At 49.1% G+C, this 26,457-nt stretch overlaps 1 protein-coding gene across 1 annotated transcript in view; it reads right to left on the reverse strand.

Annotated features, from left to right (window-relative positions):
* ZHX2 (zinc fingers and homeoboxes 2) overlaps positions 1–26,457 on the reverse strand; it is a 142,626-nt gene that overhangs the window by 66,680 nt on the left and 49,489 nt on the right. Inside the window, exon 2 of the mRNA XM_032468011.1 lies at positions 18,760–18,830. The gene's annotated coding sequence lies outside the window, so the exon portion shown is untranslated. The remainder of the gene's footprint in view (positions 1–18,759; positions 18,831–26,457) is intronic.

The following is a 26,457-nucleotide window of genomic DNA, read 5'->3' on the forward strand; positions in this document are numbered from 1 at the left end:
ACCATGGATTGTTTATCCAGTCACCTACTGAAGGGCATCTTGGTTGCTTCCAATTTTTGGCACATATTGCTTAACTTTTCATGGCATTTTTGTGCATTTTAATTAAATGAAAAAAATTTTTTTTCCCAATTGGCAGACTTTCAGAAACACTGATCTAAATATATGTGGACTCAACGCTTCATCAATGCCTCCCGAATACTGAGCAAGAAACCCCTGTATCTGGTGGGGACAGCAGTGGGGCCCACCAGCCACGTGGCCAGTGCTCCATACCACTGGACTCTGAGGCAGGCCTGAGAAAGGTTATTTAACCATCTCCCCCAGCGTGGGATGTTTATATTTAAAATCAGGGTCTCTCAACGTTGGCACAATTGACATTTTGTGCCAGCTAACTCTGTTGAGTGGGGCCACTGTGTTCTCTGCAGGGTATTTAGTGGCAAGCTAGAATCCTTCACCTGCTAGGTGCCAGGAGCAACCCTGCTCAGATCGTGGTAACCAAAAATGCCTCCAGACACTGCCAATGTCCCCTAGAGGGACACTGCTGCCCAGACCCTCCCACTGCTGAGAACCATTGTTTTAAATATTTTGTTATAGTCAGTGCTGTTATGATGAAAACTTTCAATGGCACTCCAAAACTCCCATGCAAAACCCCAGCCCCTAGAAGGGGCCTTCCCTTTACTAGGCAGTAAGGAGGTACCCCCATCTCCCAATGTCTCCTTGTATTTCACTCTCATTGGGTGTGTTTGTGTGAATCACAGCCAAATGCTGTCACTTACGCAGACTGGCCTCTGGTTGGTTCCTCTAGAGATGTCAAATTCAACATCTCGATGATTTGAAGCTTTCACTGACTCGCCAAGCACCATATGGCTAATGGATCAGGCCTGTCTCCTGACTGCACTCTGGTGACTCTTCCGTGAGCTAGAAAGGCCTCGACAGTAGAGTCACAGCGGGAAACAACCCACACCCTTCTGCTCACTCCGGTTTATTCATCAGCAGCTCCTGTTGTCTCTTCTTCCAAAATATACCCCGAAGCTGACCACCTCCTACCACCTTGGTCCATCAGCTACCCTGGTCCAAGCTGCCATCACCTCTCGCCTGCTCCCCTGCTTTGGCATCTGTTCCCCAACAATCCTGATTCTACACTGCTTCAGGGCAATACTGAAGAATCTCAATCAGATCACAGCACTCCCGGCTCCAATGGCTTCCCATTTTGGTTCTGAGTTTTGCAGTTTTGTTACCGCTCTGACTGTGGTCCCTGCCTCTGCCCCTGAAGAGGTGTCTTTAAGTGGAAATCAGAAGAACCAGGAGGTGGGAAGGAGCTGACAAAGAAACTCCTCGCTCTTTCTACCCCTGGTGGGACCATCTGAGACACAGCACTATAAGGTCTGCTATAATGCCTGATGTGAAAATGCAAATTTGCTGCAACATGAGCCATACATCAGAGACCAGGTGGAGTATACCTTGCTGCTGGCACACCATACAGATTTTGCACTTGCTTAGGTCCAGTTTCATCCATGAAGAACAGTAAGTGAATACAGACAACTTCATCCAGCTGATGGAGAGGGTGTGGAGAAAAAGGAACCCTCCTACACTATTAATGGGAATGTAAATTGGTGCAGCCACTATGGAGGACAGCATGGAGGTTCCTTTAAAAACCAAAAAAACAGACTTAGCACATGATCCAGCAATCCTACTCCTGGGTGTATATCTGGAGAAAACTCTAATTCAAAAAGACACATGCACCCCAATGTTCATAGCAGCACTATTTTCAATATCCAAGACATAGAAACAACCTAAATGTCCATCAACAGATGATTGGATAAAGAAGATGTGGTATATATATACAATGGAATACTACTCAGCCATAAAAAAGAATGAAATAATGCCATTTATAGCAACATGGGTGAACCTAGAGATTATCATATTGAGTGAAGTCAAGTCAGACAAAGACAAATATCATATGATATCATTTATATGTGAAATCTAAAAAAAGAGACACAAATTCTACTTACAAACCAAAAACAGATTCATGGACATAGAAAACAAACTATGGTTACCAAAGGGGAAAGGGCGGGGAGGCATAAATTAGGGGTTGGGGATTAACAGATACACATTACTATATAGAAAATAGATAAACAACAAGGACCTACTGTATAGCACAGGGAATTATATTCTATTTCTTTTATAACATATAATGGAAAAGAATCCAAAAAGAAAAAAATATATGTATGTGTTTGTATAACTGAATCATTTTGCTATACACCTGAAACTAACATTGTAAATCAACTACACTTCAATAAAAAGAAAAAAAAAAAAGAAAAAAAAATCTCAATTCTGGGAAGAAAAGAGCCCCAGTTTATCCAGCTGAACCGATCCATACAGAAATACACAAAATGCACACATGCACACACCTTTGATGACCGCCGGCCACCTCAGCTGACCTGTGTATTGGGAGCCGTCCCTGTCCACAGTTGGTGTTAACAACTTTTGTCCAATTTCACCCTCTTTCCACCGCTTCACAGTAACCCACAAGCTGCCACCCTTCTGCCACCCAGTCCCTCAAGCAAACAGGTCTTTTCACAAAGAAAAGTGCCAGGTTTACTGTAGTATTTGTGTATTTCTAAACCACGTTTAATATGCGTAAAACCGTGTAAACCTGTGCTACTGCTTTCATTAGGCTGTCTTTCTTTTTTCATGTGTCACAACAAAGTTTTTGAGTGTTGTGTCCCTAACCTCGTTTTCCCCATAAGCCCTGTGATTTTTCTGGGGCACTCCTGCCTAGTGTGCTGGATTCTGGGAACACAAATGTTGCAAATCTTATAACTGACTGTACTCCATGCTGCCTGTCTGAAAACATCCCATGTATCAGAGCACCTGGCTCGAGTTCCTCATGAAGCGATTGGTCAGCAGAATGATAAATTTATAGCATCATTGTCTCTTTCTTGCTTCCCTTTCCCGATGCTCTGGCTGCTGCTTGTGATTGCACATCTGGCCCCGTCCCCACCCTGTCCCTTCTTAAAGCTTAGGAGCTTCACCTCGGCCTCTGTTTTCTGGGAACCCCAGCTGAGACAGAACATTCCACATGGAAGGAGCAGCACATGCAAGAAGTAGAAGCCAGCCTGGTGACTCTGAGGATCAGGAAGAAAGCCAGCGTGTTGAGGCTCAGTGGAGGACAGAGGGTGTGGTGGGAAACAGGCTGGAGAGGCAGAGAAGGGTGAGGTCCTTTAGGGTTTGGGAAGCCAGGGAAAGGAGTTTGGACATCAGTTCAAGTGCAATGAGAAGCCACTAGGTGCTTATAATCCGTGGGAGTGATATGGTGATTTGAGGCATGAAGGGTGGATGGCAAGGAGCAGGACTGTGCTTGGGGAGACCACTCAGGTCCAGGAGAAGGATGATGGGGTCTAGACCAGGGTGGCAGAAGTATGCTGCAGGAAGAGGCGGGCTGTGATGCTGTCCCTGTGGCCCTGGGAGGGAAGGGAGAAATTCTAGGGGACCTAAGGTCCAGTTTTGTGTATTTCAGTATTTCACAACTTGGGGTGGATCACTATTCTTCCGAAAAAGGAAGAAAGAACACTTGAAAAATTAATGAAGACTCTTGAGGGTGGAGGCAAAGGACCTCAGTCACAGTGGTTGCAAAAAAAAAAAAAAAAAAAAGCGCAAATCTCGTCCATTGGCTTTGGAATTAAAAAGAGGGGTGTGTAGGTGCTTGAAGAATTATGCAAGGAGAGTTACTATTTCCACTCCCTCCTTTCAGGGAACAATAACCACAACATGATAAGCCTCAGTGCAATGCTTGTCTGTGTCTGAAACGTGGCCAAAGAAAGGAAAGATTAATCATACAGGAAAGGCTGATATCTCAGGGGCAGATTAAGCAATTTTTTTTGTAGTTAAACACTGTGCTTTATTAACTGAAGTATAGTCTGTTTACAACTGTTGTGTTAATTTCTGCTGTACAGCATGGTGATTCAGTTATTACATACACATCCATACATATGTACACATATATATTCCTTTTCATATTCTTTTTCATTATAGGACAAGTCAGCAATTTTCTGTCTCTCTGGCTCTATGGATTTAGGAGGATCAGTTATCTACTGTGGTCTTGAAGGGCTGCTTTTTGTTTGTTTTTATTTAAAGTGGGAGCGTTCCCGTGTAGACCGTGTGCATCTGATAGTTTTGTTGCAATGGCCGTCCTCAGCATGGGTGGTTCCCATGTCTTCCTTCCGTGAGTGTTGGCTGTTACCCTTATGACTGGGGGTGTGGTTGGTGTCATGGAGATCAGAGTCTGCCCTGACTGCTGTGGTTGAGCAGGGCCTCCTTTCTCATTCTGTGGTTGTCACAGCACTGACAGGCGCCTGGTCGACCTGCTCCCCTGTTGCTGGCATAGAGGCTTCTAGACCTGTTTCTGAGCTGTGGTGTGTAGTAGACAGGGCTGGAGCAGATTTTGTGAGGATCCTCCTGTATTTCGAAATGAGAGACACTCTGCCAGAGTTTAGTAGGTGTTCTGTGCGATCCGATGGGTTTGTATATGTAATTCTTGGCGTATTTGTGGGAGAGGGCGAGCTGTGACAGCACTCTGTTTTGAGTGGGGCATGGGAGCAGGGAGGGAGATTGATTTTATTAAACCTAGTGTTTCATTAAGTGTTCTCGGATCTCCTTTTTGCATGGTTAACACAAACCTAGGTTCACAGCACCCTGAAATTTGCTGGCTGGAAGGTTTAAGGAGATGAGGAGGTTTCCACTGAAAGTATGAATGCTGGCACTTTACTGATGGTGAGTTATGGAGTGGTAGAGGGGGTGACTTAGGGATGGGACAGAAGCGCCTTCTCAGGAACTATGGAAAAGCAGAAAGGGTCCTGACCTGGGGGTCAGGGAGGCTGGCTTCTACTTTCCATGTGGCCTTTCCCTGGCAGGATGACCTTGGGCAAGTCACCTGTCCCAGTGGAATCCTCAATGTGTTCATCATGTGGGATGCCTCACATGATTCCACTTCCATGTCCCATAAGGATTTTGTCTCCAAACTATGTTCATCAAGCTCGACTTCATTTCCATTTATGATTAATTAAAATGCACATAGTAATGGCAACGGGTAATATTTATCACAGGCTTCCTAAGTTTGTCTCAGGGACTGTTGTTCTAAGCACATAACACAGATTAACTATTTAATTCTCGTAACAACTCTAAGAGGTAAACACTACTATCCCCATTTTACAGAGGAGGAAACGGAGACACAGAGAAGGAAAGTAACTTCCCCAAAGTCACACAGAGAGTAAATGGTGGGACAGAAGTCTGGACCCAAGATTCTGATGGAACGCAAAGAAACAGCTTTAGTCAATATGAACCTTGACCTTTTTTTTTTTTTTTTTTGCCAAAATTTAACTGCTCCAGCCTCAGTTTTCTTATCTGTAAAACACAGACACTCATCCCTGCTCTAACCTCCCTGTAGGAGTTAAAAGGCTCTGCTGTCAAGGTGCTTAGAAAGCTTTAGAGATACGGGAGGTGTTAGGATGAGGGTGGAGGGGCTTGCGTGCCCAGCACAGATCCTTTTAGCAATGCTCACGTGCCCAGCAAATGAACTGGCAGCGACTCTGCAACTGAATCAGAGGAATTTGGTCATGTAAGTCATTCGGTGTTAGATGATGCTACTGCCTTCTGAGTCACTGGGTTCAGTGAACTCAAACTTTTTTTTCTTTTTGGTTGTTTCTTGGGGCATGAACTCCAGGGTTCTCTAAAGTGACATTCCTATTGTCTGAAGGGACCTGATGCTTGGGTAGCACCTGTTTCAGATGCTGTTTAGGGTGGTGGCAGGGCTTTACCTTTGATTCTGTTGTACCATGTCTTCCCCTAGGCACCACTCCATCTCAAGGTTCCCAAGGGACAATGACGGCATCTTTGCTGAACCTTTACATGGGAAGTGGAGAGGCGCAGGCTCCTGAGGCACACAGCCTGCCTCCAAGTCCCAGCTCCCCCCTAGTGCGACCTCCGGCTGGTCACTCAGAGTCTCTGAACCTCAGCTCCTCCTCCGTAAAGATGGAATAATAACAGTACGACTTCTCAGTGTGGTTCTGAGGATGAAATGAGGGCACTAGGAACATTTCTGACTGCTGAGCAGCACTCAAGGATCTGAGTTGTTCATTTTAAACTCATTTACTTCTCACAACAACCCTTTCAGGGAGCTAATTCTCTCCAGAGGCTTGGAGTGGGGTACATGACCTATCCAAGGACACATATCTGCAAGAGGCAGAATCAGGATTTGAACAGTCCCTGGGGCTGAACTGGAGATCAATGAGGGGAGAAAGAGAGACGAGGTTGGGTTGAATACCTGACTTTGCCACTCTGAGGAAGTCACTTAAGCTCTCTGGGCCTCAGTTTCCTCAACTGTGAAATGGAATGATGCCAGTCCTTAGTGCTATGGGGTTATCAAGTACAAAATAAATTCAAGGTATTAGGCTACTATGAAAAAAGTGATGTGGAATTAAAAAAAAATCCTTAGACAGGCCTTTCTTTCATTTGACCTCTATTTCTAGGCATACTGCCTTTAGGGCAAACCTTGGGTACAAAGTTTTGCAGGGAGGCACATGGCTAACCCCGAGTTCTCAGGCTGTGCTGTCCCTGCTCTGCAAGGAAACAGCTTAGGGCAAGAATGCATTGAAATCCAGTGCCATCCAGAGGAAACCCATCCCCATTCCTCCAGCCAGAGGTTCTGCTTCTCACTACAGACATCTGGAGTTAGGCATCAGGTATGACATTGAAGACAGAGATGCTGACTTCAAACCGTGCATTGAGGACTCACTTTAAGATCGAGTTCAGCTTGTGGCTCCTGAGCCAGAAGAAATTATATGTGACACTTCCAAGTTTGTCACTGAGGACTCTGCCTCCCGGACGGCTTGATGGTTCCGTCAGATGAATTTTGGGAAACATGTTACTGATTGTAGTAACAGTCCTGACTCTGTAGCCCTCCTAGGATCCATACTGTTTGGCATATAACCTTGTTGAGCCCTCCCACTGTGACTCTGACTACGTGACTTGCTTTGGCCCATGGGATGTTTGTTAGCAGATGGGGTGTGAGCCACGGCTTGGAAAGGCACTGGTACCATTCCGCTTGCACCCTTGCTAGTCTCCCATGTGAACGTGCCTGGGCAAGACTGCTGTACAGTGACAAGGTGTGGAGTTTTGTCAACGCACCCCTGTCACCCCAGCAGAAGTCATCTTAGACCAGCCAGCCCCAAAGATAACGGTAAGCCCAAAGATCAAGACCAGCAGAGCCTCTTAACTTACCCTTACCTGACCTCAGGTTCGTGAGCGAACCCAAGACAGACAGGCTGAACCCTGTAGATTGTGAGCTAAATAAATACTTCTTGTCATTCAGGGAGGTAGGTGATTATTTGTTATGAAGCACTGCTGTGGCAGTAAATAGCTGATACACACACACATATATACTAAAAAATACAGTACACGATAGCTTTGATTACAATTTGCTACACAACCTAAACCATCATTTCTTTGCCTCTTTCTTTGCTTTTGGAGGTGCTGGCCCCAAACATTTTTATCTTCCACAGACATACACACTAGATGCACACACTCACATTACTCCCATTAAATCCTGATACGAGGAAATGGAAAACTTTAAAAGGCTGGGCTCTCTCTCTCTTATGTCTCATGCTTCCTCTTCCAATCCATTTATCTTAAATAAAAATCAAATGTATTTTTTAATTAAATGGGTTATATTTGTTTAAGGTAAGCTTCCACTCAATGCCAAGACTCTGCCTTTTGAATAGTCAACCAGACTGTGGGTTTCCTCCATGTGTAGCTTGTCCAAGCTCCTCAGAGTCCTCTTAGAACAGAACTGCTCCTCCACCTTCCAATCCCATCCTCTATCCACGAAGACCCACGAGCCTTCAGGGCATCTACGGCCACTTCCTCCTGACAGCTGTCCCCAGAGCCATCCAGGGAGCCACCTGTGCTCCCAGCACCACCAGTATGCTCCTTGTGGTGTTGGTGTTGTGCTTTGCATTTTGTTAGGTGGCAAAAGCAGGCAAACTGGATTTGAATTCCCTCTACTGGCCTCGCAACTAGTTCCCCAACCCCTCTGAGCCTGTCTCCTCACCTGCCAGGTAAGGACAGTCATAATGAAAGTCTCTCACAGCGTTGACTATGAAGATTAAATGAGATAGTGTGACTCCACCACTGCATAGTGTCCGAAGGACAGTAAGCCCTTAATAGACGTCAACTGTTATGATAATTGTATGCATGGTACCATGGGAACCTGAGATCCCAGCTAGCAGTTTTTTAATACTCACCATGTGCCCACTGTTTTGAGTATTTTAAGAACTATTGAGTGCTTTTTATGTGTTTATTTCATTTTTTAAAACCTCATGACAACAGTTAGGTTGTCATCTAGGTAGCATTATTATCTCCAATTTATGGATGAGAAAACATCCATAAATTGGCACAGAGAGGTTAAGTAATTTACCCAAGGGCACACAGCTAATAGATCACCACGATAGCACTCTCCCCACTTTATTACAGTTATTCACCCTTCCTTCCCATTGGGGATCTGCAGTCTCCCCAGTGCCCAGCGTATAGCTGGGCCATCCTAGTGGTGGAGGCTTCCACAGCGTGTTTTGTGTCCCCCAGTCTTTCCTCTCTTGCATTGACCCCTTTGAGGGCAGAAGACTGGGTGCCGGATCCCTGCACCTGCTTGTTACTGAATTGACCGAGTGGGACCAGATGGTGTCTTGAAGAGGAAAGGAGCTCCTTCTCACCCCCGTACACACAGGGGTATGGGCTCTCCGTGCCCCGTCTCACAACCCAGCTCCATCCAAGACACAGAAAACAAACCAGGCTCACGGCTGCCTCGGGCGAGCGGTGCTGCAATGAGTAGACCGGTGTACAAAGGAGCATTTAATAATGCTATCACGCTACCCCGTCCTCGCGGAGCCGCTGTGACATTCTGCATGAAAGAAGTGACAACCCTCAACTGCTGCGTGGAACGGAGGCCTGGCGACACGCCGGCTCCCAGCCCCCAGAACGCTCGCGTTTTCTGGCAGCGGTTGGCACGCGGGGATCAGGGGAACGGATGGCTTCGTGTAAAAACGTCCTCGCGGACCCCTTTAAGTGCTTCGTAGTGTGGTTGCTCTTCCGACTGCCTGTCAGGAGCATAATTTTCATTAAATATTAAGAAGCTGTTTGTTAAAATAATGTTGTCATGGTAACCGGGTGGGGGGAGGGGTGCTGAAATAGGCTGGTGCCGCCCGAATTGCTGCTGTGTGTTCAAGTGCTGGGCGCTGCTTAATGAGCTTCTCTGCGCACCTCCCCACAACAGTGAATGTGGAGGGCCCAGGGGCTTGGGGTGTGCCCCAGATGTCACTGTCAAAGATGTGGGCGTTTATGAGTCCGGGTCCTGTGCTGTGTTTGCTACGGATGGATGACGGACAGACGGATGGATGGATGGATGGATGCCGGAGACGAAATTTCAGACGTTCGAGTCAAGAGCTGTTTCTGCCAGCTCTTCCGTTTTTCAGTTTCTCTTTTACAGCGGAAAGGAATTTTGCCGGAGACTTGGGGGAAAGAGGTGAGGAAAGTGAATGGGGAAAGGCACGCGGCCCAAGACGGCTTTGCCTGCAAGGAGAGCTGATGGCAACAACAGGGCGGCAGAGCAGAAGCGCGCAGACTCGGACCGCCTGGGTTCAAATCCCGCTCCATCTCCTCCCCGTGTCGTCACGGGTCGGTGACCTGCTCCCCTCAAGCGGCTTCTGTTTCCCCACATGTCACAGGCGTTCCTGAGCGTGCCTCAGAGGGCTGCTGAGGGGGTTCAAGGCGATGGAGCTCTTAACAGTGTCTGCCCAGTGCAGACGCTCAGTAAGTCCTGCCTACCACCTCCGCTACTCCTCCCGCGCTGCCGCCGCAATGATGGTCACGGCTGCCTGCCCCTCCCCCACCCCACCCGAGGGAAGGCCCCACGGTGGGTGCTCCTTGGTCCAAAGGTCTAATGGGGCCCTCACTAGCCAGTGCAGGACCCAAACCCAGGTCTGGTAGACTCCATTGCCCATGCTCTTTCTGAGGTCGACAAACTTTCTAGAAAGGGCCAGACAGTAAATATTTTAAGCTTGGCAGGTCACATGCAATCTCTTCATATATTGTGTTTTTTTTTTTTTTTAACAATCCTTTAAAAATATAAAGCTGTTCTTAGCTCACAGGCTGCTCAGAGACAGGCATTGTTGGCTGGTCCCTGCCAGGCTGCCTTACGAGGAAATAGAGGGAAAAACGAAAGCAAAGTGAAAGGAGATGTAGATATGTTTTTTTACCCCCTCGCTAAAAGTAGGTTGAAGCTACACATAGAAAAGAAAGATTGGGGTCTAGGAATTTGTTTTACTTTAAAACTCAAAATAAAACCAGCCATGGTGATTCACTGTAGCCTTGTCATGCTCATTCATTGTCCAGGAAAGGGAGGCACAGGGAAGTCGGGTGACCTGGCCAAGGTCACGCCACTAGTAAGGAACAGAGCTGGGACATAAACCTAGGTGGTCGGGTACCAGACAACCTCCCCACCACCCATCTACCTCGACCACTGTTGGAGAATCTCTATTTTCTGTTATTGGAGACCCCTGACATCCTCCATCAGCAGACCTTCTGATAAAGAGCCACACTTTGGGGTCTGGCAGGTCTGCAGTCCAGCCCCAACTTGACTATCACCGTGTCTATGACCTTGGAAATGATTCACTTTTCGGCACTTCAGTTTCCTCACTGGTAAAATGGAGATATTTGTTGTCCCCCACCTGTAGATGGTTATGGGGATAAAATGAGTTAAAGGCATGTAGGGATTTAGCAAGTGGCTTGCACATGGTAAGTGTTGGATCAAAGTTAGAACTGATGATTGGAACCATCACTGCAGCAGGCAGAATAACAGCCCCCAAAGAGTCCCTTGCCCTGAACCTGTGAATATATTACTTTAAATGGCAAAGAGGAGATAAGGTAGCAGATGGAATTAAGATTGCTAATCAGTTGACCTTAAAATAGATGATCCTGAATTATCTGGGTAGGCTCAATGTAATCACAAGAGTCAAGTTAGAGATGGAAGAGAGAGGCAGAAGAATCAGCAGCAGAGCGATGCAGCCTGAGAAAAACTAACTGGCTTTGCAGGTGGAAGGAATTCAGGAAGCTTCTAGAAGCTGGAAATTTAAGAAACCGGATTTTCCCTTATGAGTCTCTAGATAGGAATGCATCTTATTGGCACCTTGATTTTAGCTCAGTGAGACGCATTTCAGACTTCTGATCTCCAGAACTATACGATAATAAATGCATGTGGTTTAAGCCACTGAGGAATGTGTTACAGCAGCCGACAGGAATAGGAAATTACTACAGCATTTGCCCTACACGCCAGAGGCCCCCGGGCATCCCCACAGCCTGGAGGAGGAGGGGGCTTTCTCTGCAGGTTCCCTCTGCTGCTGCCCAAGCAGCAATCCTCGGCTTAGGGGCGGACTCACGGCCTGAACCTCTCAATTCCAGGGCATCTACTAGGGCGACCACAGAAGCAAGGCCCTCTTTCTGCGGGGGCTGCCGAGGGAAGGCGCTGGGTCGGTGGGGGAGATGTGCCTTGGGGATGCCCACTCAGAAGAAAGCTGAGTCAGGAGATGGAGAGAGACCACACCCGCTGACGGTGTTTAGATCCAGCTGGGCTCCAAGCCAGACCAGCTCAGGCTTTTCAATTACACGGGCTGCTTTTTTGTTTGACACTTACATCAATATGAATTAGACCTCTATTTTGTAACTGAAAGTCTGACTAATATAATCGAATGTCCACTTAAGCACTGTTACCTACTAGTTTGCAGTGTTATCCTTTCCTTGGCCAATATACTTTGGGCTCTGAAGGAACATGAAGTGGGGCTTAGGCACAGTGGGGTTCGGGGGGTGGTGCGCCATTTCTCACTCCTCTCTTCATTTCTCCTGTTTAGCTCAGATACGCTGAGTCTACGGCTACTAGAGGAGGGAGTGAAGAACCCCTCATGTGCTACTGAATGGGGTGTGGTTTGAACGTGGACCTGGACCTGTGGGAGAACCAAATGCCTATAATGGGGTCTTCACATCTGGTCTATTAGGGTTGAGTGAATTTCATGCTACCGGCACATGGGATGGTTGTGACTTAGTTTCCTGATTGAGCTGTTTCCTCTGGTCTTGCCTCTTAAATGTTGGTGTCCCAGGGTTCCGTCCTCTGGCTCTGAGCTGTCCCGGAGAGAGTGCAATCCCCCCACGGGCTCGCCTGTCTCCTCACCAGCTGCTTGTCCATGGCTATCCTTTCCCAGTAGGCCTGAGGGATGTGGCATGTGACCTTGATAATGGCGATGCCTGCCTGCATTGATGTTTCATAGGGCAGCAAGGGTGGGGTGGGGGCCAGACCACAGTTGGGGAGGGTGACACAATCTGAAAAGAACACAGGTCATGCTCACCTTTCCCTCCCTCAAGAACACACTCATCAGGTTGATAGATAATCACCGCCCTACATACAGATGAATCCCGAGTTAATCCATCCCCTTTGGAGCTTGCTTCTGTGTTCCAGGCCCACACTGGGCATTTCCACTAGGATGACGATACAAACACTAATCCTAGAACAAATGTAATTCCAGGTCACATGACTGAGGATGCCCTCTGTGCCAGGCATCCTTCTTAACACCTCACACATACTGATTGGAACAGCCCTCTCAGGCGGGTAATAACTGCATAATCCCCATTCTATAGATGAAGAAACTGAGGCTCAGGCAAGTTAAATGACCCCTCCAAAGTCACGCAGGTTGTAACTGGCTGAGCCAGGATTTGAATTTAAGTCATTTGGACTCCCAAAATCACCTATTCAACCACAGCTCTACACTGCCTCCCAGCCACTAGGTGTCCCACAGGTGTGTCCAGTCCTACATTGCCAGCACCTTCTGCGACATCCGTTACTTTTTCTCTATCTGTTTGCTACCTGGTTAACAGGATCACTCTCTTGGATTCCCAAGACAGGATCCTGGGGCTCACTCTTGACCCCTCTGCCCTCACTTTCCATGTTCAAGTCCAGTCAATGCTTTCTCTGAATCCGTAATCTGGAGCAGCCCCCTCGCTCCACCCCTGCTGTGACCACTGCAGTTTAGGTGACCGTGCCCTGTCTCCAGGGTCGTCTCTCTGCAGCTGCCTTGTCTTTGATCTCTCTTTCCTGCAGCCCACCCTCTGCACTGTGACCACGCCCAGTTTCTATACCCAAGGTTGCACTCACTTGGTTGAAAACCTCTGAAAACTCCTTATTGCTTCCTGCAAACAGTTCCACCCTGAGCATGGCATTCGTGGACATCTGTGCTTTAATTCAACCCAGCTTGCCCATCTCAACTGCCACGTGCTCCCCCACTAGGCTCTACTGGCTCCAGCAACACCAGACACCAAACCTCCCGGCTGCCTCCAAACGTCTTCCTGTCCCTCTGCACCTCCGCCCCGGCTGCGCCTTCCTCCCTGTCTGCAGGAATCCTTCCGCTCCTCCAGGGTCTGGTTGAAAGCCTCCCTGAACCCGCAGGCAGAATGAAGGGCTTCGTTTCTGTGGGTCCGTCTTGGTGTCAATCGGGCAATCCCATGACACTGACTTCTGCATTTATTTAACTACCACATTTGTTTTACTAATACTTTTACTCAGTGCCAGGCATTGTTCTAAGCATGTTTCATAAACTCAGTCATCATAACTACCCGACCTGGTGGCCTGTTCTACAGAAGAGGAGACGGAGGCTCAGAGAAGTTACGTAACTTGGGCAAGCTCACAGGGCTAGGTGTACAGCTGGGATTCTAACCGAGCCCGTCTGGCACCAGAGCGCATGGTCTTAACCGCTCTTCAATGCTGCCTCAAGCTGGGTGGTGTAGACAGTACCCTCTGCGGAAGCCCAGAGAGGGGACAAGGGCCTGGGGGGAAACTATAGCACCTGCTGAGTTTGAAGCGATGGGCCACCCCTGCCCAGGCCTCCGTGGGACAGCTCCCCAGGCGAGCCTATGTGGGCTGTGCCCTCTAACTTCAAGGCCTCCCCCTTGTTCACACGCCCTCAGCTCCATCTTCAGGACCTAAGAGTCTGAGGCCAGACAAGGCTGAAGGGTCACCGCACCAGGGAGTGGAAGCTCAGAGGGAAGAATGGGCAGGCAGGCCGGGTCCCACTCCTCTTCACCCTGCCTGTGTTGACTCCTACACAAGCCTTCCCGGGGAGGGGGCGGCTGCTCAGGCAGGGGAGCAGGGCTCTTCTGTTCTAGGCCTTGGAGAGGGGACAGAAAAGAAGCGTGAGGTTGCCTGGCCCAGCTCACCAGGCCAGGACAGGAGAGGACCAGGAGCAGGTGCTCAGGGTTGGTCAGAATAACCAGCGGCACATGCCTGTTGCCCTCTTAGAACCCAGCTCTGGGCCGACAACCCAGGAGTCCTGAAGAGCTCACCTGGGCTTCCAGGCGCTCCCCCTGCCTTGACTTCTGCGACCAGAGGCACTGCTCCTCCAGCTGGCGTGGGTTCCAATCCTCCTTCACATTGATTTAACTGGTTTTTATTTTTTAAGTGTAAACTGAATCTTTCCCCTGAAGATTCTCAGGGACTAAGGCTGAAAGAGGAGTTACAGTTCAAACTTCTTCCCCATTTTCAACAAGTAAAGGCCACCCTTTAGACACAGTCCCACTCAAATTCAGTTTGTGTCAACCTGGCATTCAGCCATCTTGGCTGTCTAGACTCTCCCTACAGTGGGAGTGCATGCGGGTGTTGACACTTGCTGACCTGAAGGGTCTAGTCACCGTGGGGTTAAGTCCTCTCTAGAGACACCGCTAAAGCATTTATGCACATGCTCCTCAGGACCCTTGGAGCATCTGTTACTCCCTGCAGAAGACTGAGAGCAGAGGAACTCAAGTTGAAGGTTTAAGCACACCTTTCCTACTGAACAATCACCAGTAATGAAAAAAGAGCCTCTGAGAAACTAACAGGAGTCATTTGAAAAACTATGATACCATTAAAACAATCTGTAACATCATTTTCTCAAACATATTGCAAGAAGCGAGCTCTGCTTTCAGGGTGAATGTGGATGGGCAGTGGGAGAGAAAACAGCATCCCTGGGCCATATTTTGTGAGCGAGATCTTCTGCGAGGTCTCTTCCACGTTTTACCTCATTTACTCTCCTGAAGAGCCCTGCAAGGTTTATTATTTCCCCATTTTACAGATTGAGGAACTCAGGGGAAACCTAGTTCTGAGCTATTTTGTCCCATCTGCTGGATATAATTCTGGAAAAATAGCTTATTCCCAGCTAGCGCAGTGAAGTCTCTCTTGGCAATTCAGATCCCCTGGCAATTTGAAATAGAAGCAAAGCTGCCCATGGAATGATTTTCTACTTTAAAAAAAGTACCTGCTTTTGTTAAAGTTTCATTGGTATCTATCCTAAGCTCATAAAGAGAGTAAGTGCCCTAGAAGCACAGGTCAGGCCTGCAAGCACAGACCACAGCACCAGCACCTGTTAGCTAGCTGGGCTGAGCTGACTCCGGGTATTGAAGGATAATAAAACTCACCTGCTTGCAGCAGACACCCTCAGACTAACTTTCCACTCACTCGGGTGGGTCCTAAAGTGGTCCAGATTAATGAGGTTTTGGTGTGCTTTGCCTCTCTTGATGTAAAACAAAGTTGCTAAGTTAATACCACAAAGGGAGAGAGCAGGCAGGGGCCTTGGAAATCGCTGTTTCAGATGCCAAAAGGTTGCACGTGTGCTGAGTCCTCCTTACTGTTCCCCAGCAGGCATCACTAATCCATTGCAGCACACTCTTTCCTGGGTGTGCCTCAGAATCCTCCGCCCAGTGCTCCTGGCAGCCATGACCAGTTGATCAGCATTGGCAGATGAAATCTATTTGCCAGCCCTGGCCTAGCCCGGTGACCTCATCTGAACAGAGGTGGAACAGAAGCTGTGAGAGGCCAAATGACTGACGGAGCCAGGGATTAGGACTTCTTCCCTCTCACCACTTTGCCTTTGAAGCTGCCCTGGGAAACGCTGCCTCATCCCTGTCCCCTTCCCACTGAAGGTAGAAGTGAAGTTGGGGTCATTTGGTAGATGTTAGGGCTACGCTGGGAGAAGGAGACTGGTGTACGATGAGAGTTCTTAGGACCCCATGTACACAGGGGCTGTGCTTATGCCACAAACAATACTGGTTTAAACTACGATCCTATAATCCAGCTAGGATCACAGGGTGATGGGACAGGAGAGGCAAAAGGCAGGCCCCCAATAGTCCCAGGTCCACCACTAATGCAAGAATTGTGACCCTGGCAAATGTTTCAGGCAAATGCCATTTTTACTTGAAATATGCTTCCCCGGGGTGGTGGATGGTGTCTTCTGCAAAGTGAAGCACTGTTTTGTTTTGAGAATCTGTCTTCCAGCTGAGGAGACAGCCAGACCTCACTGGAGAAGGGATGGGGAACCGACACTGACACAGGCTACAGACTACACCACCCAAGCTCAAGTCTTAAGTGATTTTCCATCTGTACCAACAGAATCTCTCCCTTGTGCCCGTGATTTTCAGTTTTCAAGACCACTTCCATGAGGAAAGGAAGCCCGCACTGGTTTCTCGTTCACTGGGAGAAGGAGAGGTCCTGAGAAGTCAAACCACTCTCCATGAGGCCCCCCAGCTAGTAATAAATAGCTGAGCCGCCCTTGCCTTTGGACCAGTGCCGGGACCACCAGAGGGAGAGCAGGACAAATGGAGCTGCCCTTGACTGCCTTCTCTCAGCATCTCCGTTTTAGAGAGTGAGCTTAAGGGGAGTGACTGCTTTCCCCATCCCCTCCCTGCAGTTAAGCCAGGGTTTCTGATTCCCAGCCCAGTGTTCTGTCCCCTCACCCATGCTGCTATTTCCTGTCCCTGAACCTTAACCTTAACCTGGGGTCATGCGGCCCACAACTAGAACGAGAATAAGGGCTCATATTTCTTGGGCACTTACTATGTACTGGCACAGGGCCAAGCAGCTTTGCATGAATTAGTTCACTGACTCTTGACAGCCCCCTTCACCAGTAGGTACTAGCATATGCCCATTTCACAGATGGGGAGACTGAGGCATAGAGAGGTTGGCAACCTGCCTGAGGCCCCACAGCTAGTGGAAGAGGCAGGATTTGAACTGGGAAGTCTGCCTCCAGGGGCCCTGCTCTTAACCACAGACATCACCTCCTGAACTGCCTCCCTACCACTTTCCCTTTGAGTCACTCAACAGTCACTTCCTTCACACCTACTATACGCCAGGTCTTGTGAATCAAGGACACAGCCTCCATCCTCAAAGCCCAACTCATGTCTGAAGACTTGCCAAGGAAGCATGACGGTCACTGTTCAAACTCACTGTTCAGCCCCGCCCCCTTCCCCTCCTGCCTATGCACAGCACTCAGGACTGAACGTACAGCCTCCACATGACGACGGTCAAATTCGATTCTCATCCAGGCTGTCAGTTTCTTAAAGAAAAACACCATGTCTGGCCTCCCACAGCGCCCTGCCCTTGGTAAACATTTACTGCTGCAGCTGCCCCAGGCCAGGGGAAGAAAACCCGGCTACAAAGCACAGAGGGAGCCCCCGTGCTCATTATTCAGACCTTCAGAGCCTCACATTTGCAACAGGTGTCTCTCCGGGTGACTTCCCCATCCAGGTCTAGGGTGCGACTCTTCTCACCCACAGCAGGCCAGGTTTTGGTCACTCGAGGACATGATCCTGCCAAAGGACCTTGGTTCTCTTGGGGAAGCCACGCTTACTGTCCTCCCACAGCCTGGGGTTGGGGGATGCTGCCACAGTTCCCCCCCACCACTCCCCATGCCTTTCCTTCTGGTCCGTGTGGTCTGGATCCTGGGCAAGTCTCTTGGTGGCATAACTCACTGGCAACACTGTGGTGGTCCTGCTATGGGAAGCCTCTGATCAGAGCCCCCATCAGGTTTGGAGAGTTGTCAGGTGTTTGGGGTCACACCTGTGATGTGTGGCTGTCTGGCATAAGCTCAGGTGTAGCGGCCAGTGGACAACAGGTCTGAGGAGAGACCATCTCATCCAGAAGCTTCCAAACTGCTTCAAGCGGGACCCTCCCACATAAAACAGGCAGCTCTGAGACAGGGCGTGTGTGTGTTCACAAACTCTTCTCACTCACTCTCCCTAAACTCTCTTGGTATCTCCTGCTCCTCTGGGATTCTCTGTCATCATGAAACAGTCTGTAAAACACTAATCCGTCAAAAACACTTTCTACTTCAACATTTCCCATCCGTGTTTCTCCAGCCTGTGCTTGAATTCTGCCAGTGACAGGGAACTCACTACTTAAAATGGACATCGGTTTTACCGTTGCCCACCTCTCATTAGGAATTTCTCCTTAGGTTGAATCAATAGCTGCCCACCTTCCTCTCGCCAGTGACAGCCGTTTAAAGGCACAAAGGTGACTTCCTCACCTCCATTTACTCATGTCTCCCCAGGGCTATGGTTTACAATCGGGTGTGAGCCAGGTACTTCCGTCTCTATTCCAAGAATCCCTGAAAACAATTCCCAGCATGTGCCCTCTGGATGGTGAGCAGACAGAGGATGGCACAGCCACCTCCAGGCTGGCAGGGACCCAGTGACTTCCAAGGGACTCACCCCTGGATTCTCTGACCTGTGCTGTGTCCACTGCACCTGGAGGGCAACAGTTTCAGAGCCGCAAAACTCAGCTGCCCCTGCCCCACCCTCTCATCTCCTTTCCCTTCTTGAAATCCAACTGAGACCCCGACCTCCACCAAACACACGGTCACTCACCAGTCCTGTATTGCTTACATCCTGGGAATCTTTTTACACTTTGACTCCGAGAGCAGTCAGCGCGTTGAGACCTACAAGGAAGAGACACTCAGTGTTAAAAGCACAGCAAGGCAATTGGAGGTTCAACTGTCAATTCTAGAAGGTCTGCGGCACTGGGACCCTGGGATGGAGATGGGGAGGACAAAGGAAAAAGGAAATGGTCAGGACCAGCCTGATCATTAAACTGACCTCAAGAATCTCAGGGCTTTGTGATGGTTCTGAGGAAAAAAAAAAGACCCTCACTTTGGGTGAGTCAGCAGCTTTTTGAGAAGCAGGCCTTTTAGAAGAGCAAAACTAAAAGCAAGATCTGCTGGGTGGGGGTGGGGAGGCGTCTCTTGAACTCCACTCTGAGTTTCCTTGAGTCTTTGGTGTCTGTTCCTAGCGTCCGCGGGGGGTTCAGGATTCCATGTTGGTGACGGTGGAGCGGGGAAGCTCTGCACGCAGGCCTCAGGTCCAAAAGATGCCGCGGTCCTGGAAACAAAAGCCCTTAACGCGCCATTTCTATCCTGGGAGACTCCTGCCAGGCGAACCCCGTGTGCTTTGAAAATTCCTCAGGAGAGCTGTAGCCGGAGGAACAGGCGGGCGCCCGGCTCAGAGGATGCGTTCCCTGAGTGGCAAGTTGAGGCCTGAGCTCTAGAGGTTTCTGCAGCCCAGGAGGCCCACCTGCCGCACGCACGGAGCAGCCTGCCGTGAGCTGCAGCTGGGCCACGCGGCCCCTCGCTCCCCACCCCAGCCCGCCTTTCAAGCAAAACTTGTTTTTTCTTGTTGCCCTAAGAATTCTGAGGGGAGCAGAGGTTTTCTCTATTCATCTACCCCTGTTCTCAAAGGAGCACCCTTTGGGGAAAAAAACATCTTCATGGCAATAGTTTCTGTTGACTGGGTCCTTGCGATGGACCAGGTGTTATACACAGCGGCTCTACATTCCAAAGTGGAACTGCATCCCCTGGGAGCTTGTTGGAAAGGCAGATTCCCGGGCTCCACCCAGCCCGACAGAATCAGAACCTGTGTTTTAACAAGCTCCTTGGGTGATTCCTGGGCACATTAAAGTCTGAAAAGTGTGCACTTATAATCCTCTTAATCACAGAAGGAAGGAAGGAAGGAAGGAAGGAAGGAAGGAAGGAAGGAAGGAAGTTAAGTCAGGAAGTCGCAGCCTATTGCCGAGGTGAAGAAATAGGTTCAACAAACCACAACTGGCTATTATGATTTTAGAGCTGCTGTGTGGTAGGGCTGATCCAAACCTGTGTTCGTGTGATTCTGAAATCGGTGTTCCTTCCCTCTGCTACTTTGGGGAAGTGAAACAGGAAGGTGATGGGATGGGCAGGCCTGGCTTAGTGGGCGTGGCCAGGGGAAGAGCAATGGGTCAGGGGTGGGCTGAGGACTTTAGGCCCTGGAGAGAGGGGAGGGGGCTGCCGGGTGAACGCTCAGAGAGGGAGGCAGGAGATACTGGAGGCTGGGGTCCCCTCCTCCTCACTGTTGTCAAAGGCCAGCAAAATTTCCCAAAGTTCATTCACACTTCTGCACTGAATCCCAGTAATTCATTTATTTTGATTCCATGGAGTTTATCTATATTTGCCCTCTGCCCTAAGAACTAACCATCCAGCAGGAGAAGGTACCACGGGAGGCAAGCTAACTTCTGTGTCCCAGCACTGATTTGCAGGGAGGACAATACTCTGTAAAGCCTTTTTAGTTTAGAAAGAACTTTTCATCCACTAGCTAATCTGCCCCTTAAAAGAACTTGGGGAGTGTCACTAGAGCTATTTTGCAGTTGAGAAAACTGAGGCACAGAGAGGTTCAGTGGTTTTCCTGAGGTCACACAGCATTCGGGCAGGCTGGGGTTGAGGTCCTCTGACTCCAAGTCCAGAGGTGTGAGCTCAGCTGTTTCTGATGGGGAAAGCAATCACATCACAGGTTTATGACGCCCTTGCTAGTGTCACTGGACTCGATATAGTCTGGGTTTACCCTCTGCTCACAGAATGGGTTTACTGAAAGGCTAGTGGACCAAGGGGAAAACAGTCCACAACCCACACAGGGTGTGCGATCTAAACTGGCCAGGGGGCACTCTTGGTTTATCAGTTAGTCATGTATTCCATTATGTAATGTTCTACTGCCCTTGCTTCCGTAAGATTAGCACATATAAAGTATAATGGGGACGGTGTCAATAAAATGTGGAGGTCACCTCGCTTCATAGGGTTCCCAGCACATTAATATTTTGCATCAGCAAGTGAGGGCGGCTGGATGCAGGGTACACACAGCTGAGCAGAGTAAGCCACGGGGGACCCCTCCATCCCTCCCAGCTCTTCCTCTGGACTCTGAGTGGCCGCGTGCTCTGTCTTAGAGGCTCCTCTTGCTCATTTCTCCCTGGTCTTTGTGCAAAGGCTGTGGGCTAGAGAGACCATCTGTCCCTGCTACACTCTGGCAGAGCCTGACGCCGCTCTTGCACCTGGAGCTTCCGATAAAGATGATCCGTCCCCGTCTACCTCTGAACTCATCACCCTCAGCCCTTCTCCAGCCCCTTCCATCAAGTTCCCCTCTTTTAAAATAATAAATATATTGTCCTCTAGTTACTCAGGTCTTAAAGTTATTGTTGTATTTTTTTTTTAAATTCAAAATTGATTGCACCCTTCGAGCTAGGCTGGTGTCATCGCTTGGACTGTGCGTCCTTCCAGTCACATGGATTGTGAATATGGCCCAGTGGCTGCAGCCCAATTGTCCCCAAAGCGCTGTGATTTTCAAATTTTTCAGAATGCAGAGTTTTATGGGAATGCATATATCATTTTATAGCAGAAATGCCTGCATAATGGAAGTTATATTATAGGTACTAATATCTACACATAACAAATCTAGAATATACATAGTTATCAAATACTAAAACATGTTCCTATTATTAAACATTGAATATATTAAATATCTGATGAACAACCATTTACTGTGTACTCATATATATTGGCTTCTGTGCTAAGCACCAGAGAGATATAAATAAATAAGACCCAGTCCCTACCCTTAGGAAACTCACAGTATAAAAAAGGAGAAAGATACGTAATAGACAACGTGAGAAAGGACAACGTATATAGACGTGGTACAGGTGGGAGCAGTTAGTAGACGCCTCATTTGTCTCAGGATAATGACCACGGTCCTCACCCCAGAGCCTCCGCACCTGCGAGGTCTGGCCCCTGCTCATCGTCCCCACCTCACCTTGCCCTGCTGTGTTCTGGGCTTGCAGATGGATAACCTTTTTGAAGCCACTGTGCTCCCTGCAGCCACATGGCTACCTTGGTCCCTCCCTCTTCAATGCTCTGTCCTCCCTCTTCCCTGAATCAAGCCCTGAGTTACCCCATAGGACTGAGGGAGGCAACACATAGGAAGTGCTTAGAATCGTGGGAGCAGGTATGTTAGCTACTATTATTCTTGGTGATACTTCTTATTACCCTCAGTTGACTGGGTGCTTCTTCTCAAGCACGGAGGCGTGGAGTGACGGGGCTGGGGCTGCCCAGTGAATTATTCTTGGAGCTGGGGAGTCTCAGTGAATCGGTTATCCTTTCCCTGTTTATCCTTGAACTCAGCACTGCAGCATCACCCAGCAGACACGTGAGCCTTCCTAACCAGACTGGGGGACAAGCACTGGTCTTGGAGACAGGACACCCGAGTCTGCTCCTGGTTCTCTCACACGCTTATTCTGTGCCCTCATGCCAAGCACTTCTCTTCCAGGGGACCTGGGTTTCCTCCTCAGCCAAGTGGGGTTTAAATAGAACCTGCCTCCCGGGGCTGCGTGGGGGATCTGATGCTAGTGGTCCCTCTTGCACATGGAAAATGGCAGTTCTCAGTCTGAGCGCTATGAACAGATGACGCACAGGGCTTCCTGTCGTCCTTTAGGCTCTCGGTGTGCACACGCTTCCAGTCTTCCTGGCTCACAACTCCTTTTCACCAGAAAGTGCTCACATGGAGCAAAATCCCAACGAGGGAAAATCTGCCTGTAGGATTTTCCCTACTGGTCCCTCATATTCCTTTTTGGCCTAGTTTAAACCTACCGTATCGCTAGACAGCGACTGGGGGAAAAGAGGAACGGTATTTTAAACGCTGGTAGAAGAAAAACACCCTCCCCTAGGGTCACTCCTTCTCTCGTAGTTTATTCCAGTCCATTTTTTCACTCTGCAATCATTTAGCAGATGAGTTAGAAACTCCGGGACTAATAAACAGGTCATGGTGTCCCGAGGCGCCGGCCTCCTACCCCGGATAGGGTGAGGAACCCGTGGAGGACAGGGCTGGGGAGCCATGGGCCAGGGCAGCCTGGACACAAGAGAGGAAGGTCAAGTTCGAAGAAGGTGGAAAGCTACAAGCCACTTCTGTGCAGCCATCGCTCTGCAAGTCAGATGTACTGTCCTAAGTGCCTGCCTTTGCTCTGGAAGATGTTTTACTTTGGACACCGACGACAGCCTTTAATTCATAAGAGCCACCAGTGAATGACTAGCACAATGGCCACTACTCCCTGAAGGCCTGCTCTGTGCCAGGCGCCAAGCTGGGCCCTTCCCCAGGTCTTACTGTTCTTTCCCACAGCAACTCTGAGGGCGCACCTCAATCTTAGAGTGATCGAATTCATTGCCCCGAGTCACAGGAGTAGAATGTCCAGCACTGGCGTTTGCACTCAGGCCCGACTGAACATAGTCTTTCCATTTCCCCATCACGTGGCCTCTTAAACTTAGACGCCATGACAAGAGCTGCTGGCAAACTGGGCCATCTCTTTCACCAACCCCGACCCACGCTTCCACGAAGAAACCCCAGGAGTACAGAGGAGGCTGAGTTTATAACCTCCCCGAGGTGTGTGGGTGCAGCTCGACGCTTGAACATTCATGAGGATGCTGAATTCTACTTTAGAATTGATCTCTATTTGTTTCCAAATATTTTCCCCTTGAAATTGTGAGGACCAATTGACATGCCAAGAAGATGTGCCCAGCACTGGGCAGGACAGGGTCTATTTAGCTCATTGCTGTCTCTTCATTCCCCCAACAGCTCTTTATGGGGCACTGACTACAGGCCAGCGCTGGGAAGATAAGGTGAGCCCCGCCCTTGCAGTTGGGTTGGAGGGGAAGACGCCAATGGTATGACGGTGCTCACTGAAGCGCATGCAATGGTGGCAGGATGGCCAGGAGGGGCACGTGAGGATACAGCAGATGGGGGTCTGGGGGCTGCACAGCTGGATCTGAAAGGCAAGCAGCAGCGAACCAGGTGAGGAGGGAAAGGAAGAGTGGAGAAAGTGAGAGAGCAGTGTGTATGGGGCCATGGTGAGAGGAGGCGTGGCAGATACCGGGTAATGGAGGCTGGCTGGAGTGGCCGCAGCCGAGCAGGCCAGACAAAGCCCAAGCACCAGTTCTTCCAGGTACTTGCTGGCCTTTAAGAAGTTGGGTCTTTATACCTGTGAATGATGGGAAGTCACCAAAAGGGCTGGATTCTCAGGGTCTGCAGTTCTCGGCACACGGTGGCCCTCAATAGCGTTTGCTATGCTGGAATCCTGTTTACCCTCTGGCCCCATCAGGTCCCCCGCAGAAGCACCTCCTGGGACCCTGCCATCTTTAGAAAGGGCAACCCCAGGGCAATCTGATTTGTGTAGGGAAAAATTCTCCCTGGGCACCTGGCCTGAGCCTCCTTCTGTCAGGCCTTGGGGAACCGTGGCTCCGGCCTGGCTGCTGGCAGATGTGCGGGGATGAATACACCTTTGATTACAGCTCATGTTTCCGAGGGAAAGACACAGCTCCCTGGAGACTGGGAATCTAGGAAAATGAGCCCTTGCAAAAGAGACGTAAGTGAGCTGGAAACACAAGCCCTCTGGGCGGGCAGTGGTTTCTTTCTTTAAAATAAACAACAGCAGAGCGGAACAGCCTGGACGGGAAGCAGGTTTTCCATAATCCCTACCGGGTAGGACTCAAAGGCAAGCGGTAGAAGGTGGTTAGAGACTGGTCTGTGAGAGAGTGGTACCTGCTTAGGATATGCAGATGTGATCCCTGAGAACAGATGCGCCTGCCTCCCTCCTTGGTGGGGAAACTCAGCTCCTGGGGACATTAATTTAACCCTAATTTCTTTACCATAGGGAGACTCATGGACCCAGTTTAGAATCTGGTTTCTATCATCTGAGAGCTTTGTGTCCATTGATAAATTATTTTATCTTCCCTGAGCCTTAGTTTTGTTATCCATAGAATGGGATAAGATAGGCTTAGATAATATTATGAAAGTAGGCCGCTGAGGTTTGAACTGAGCGTGTCTGGATATAGTTGTTCCATTTCCCCCCACACTGCCTCTTGAACTTGGGACATGCACCCCCACCCCAACATCGATTATCTGGCACATAATAGATGCTTAATAAATGCTAGTTCTGCCTCCCTTCTTTCTCACCTGTCTATTCCCTTCTGTGCTTGGGATAAATCCAGGTATCCAGGAGGCTCTCTCTAAACCCATGTAAATTGGGTCCTTCTCTGTGCAGCGCAGTGACTGAGGATGCAGAAGGAAGAGGCAGCGAGCTGCGTTTTCTCTCCACTGCATCCTGTTTTGAACCCTTTATTAAATGTCTTAAGTATTACTTGCCTTCGGGTCAAAATGCAGTTTCCAGAGATTTCCACTTTGCACTCATAAATGATTCTCGCTAAACTCTCTTCTAAAAAAAAATTTAATGTGTGTGTGTGTGAGAGAGCAGAAATGTACTGACTCATCGCTGGAAAAACTCTCTCTCCCCAACACATTCCAAATCTGTCGAGTCACATGAATTGAGTAAGAGCGCTTAATGTGGCTGCGAGCCCCAAGCTGGCGAGCGGTTACGCCAGCGAGGGCTCCGTCTCTCCCTTCCCTGCTCCCTGCTCCCAGCCAGTGTAGCAGGGGAGGCTCTGCAGATGGCAGTGAATACCCGATGCAGGTTCAACGAATGCAAGGACTGGAAAGGACCTGGCAACTCCCTAAAGCCCAACTAGAATTCTGCGAGGAGATGTCATATGTTTTTCCAAAAAAAAAAAAAAAATCAAATACAAATTTGCATATAGGATTGCCAAGATCTAACAACCTCACTTATTGAATCATCTCTGCTGGGCACGACATCAAGCAGTTGACATGCACGACTCGTTGAATCTTCACAGCCACCCCTTAGGGAGATTAGGGTTATCCTCATTTTACGAGTGAGGAGACGGAGGCACAAGGGTGAGTAACTTGTCCAGGGTCCCACAGCGGGCGGGTGGTGGAGCTGAGACTCAGCCCCGTGTACAGACGCTCTTACACAGCCTACGATTCATTCTGAAAGGAAAGACTCCTTTTGCATAGAAGAGAGGAAACTCCACTTATTCTGCAAATATCCATCCAACACTTAGAACACAAACACGGCATCAGATATCAAAGGGGAGACAGGTGACAGGTGTGGGCAAAATGGGGGCAATTTGGTTACTGTGTTCCACGAGTTTGGACTTGTATAGGGGAGCTATGATGTATGCACAAATAATTACAAGTAAGTAAAAATGGTGCTGGCAGGATTATAACATGGCATGCATGGGGAGGGCTGGGGAAGGTGATGGCCCTGGCTGGGGTGATCTGGAAGGGCTTCCTGGCAGAGTTGCCATTTCAGCTGAAGGGAAGGACAGGAGGTGGAGGAAGGAGGTCCTGCCTGCCGAGTCTCAGTGAGTATACACGAAT

This window comes from Camelus ferus, chromosome 25 (assembly GCF_009834535.1).
Source record: "Camelus ferus isolate YT-003-E chromosome 25, BCGSAC_Cfer_1.0, whole genome shotgun sequence".
Classification (NCBI taxonomy): Eukaryota; Metazoa; Chordata; class Mammalia; order Artiodactyla; family Camelidae; genus Camelus; species Camelus ferus.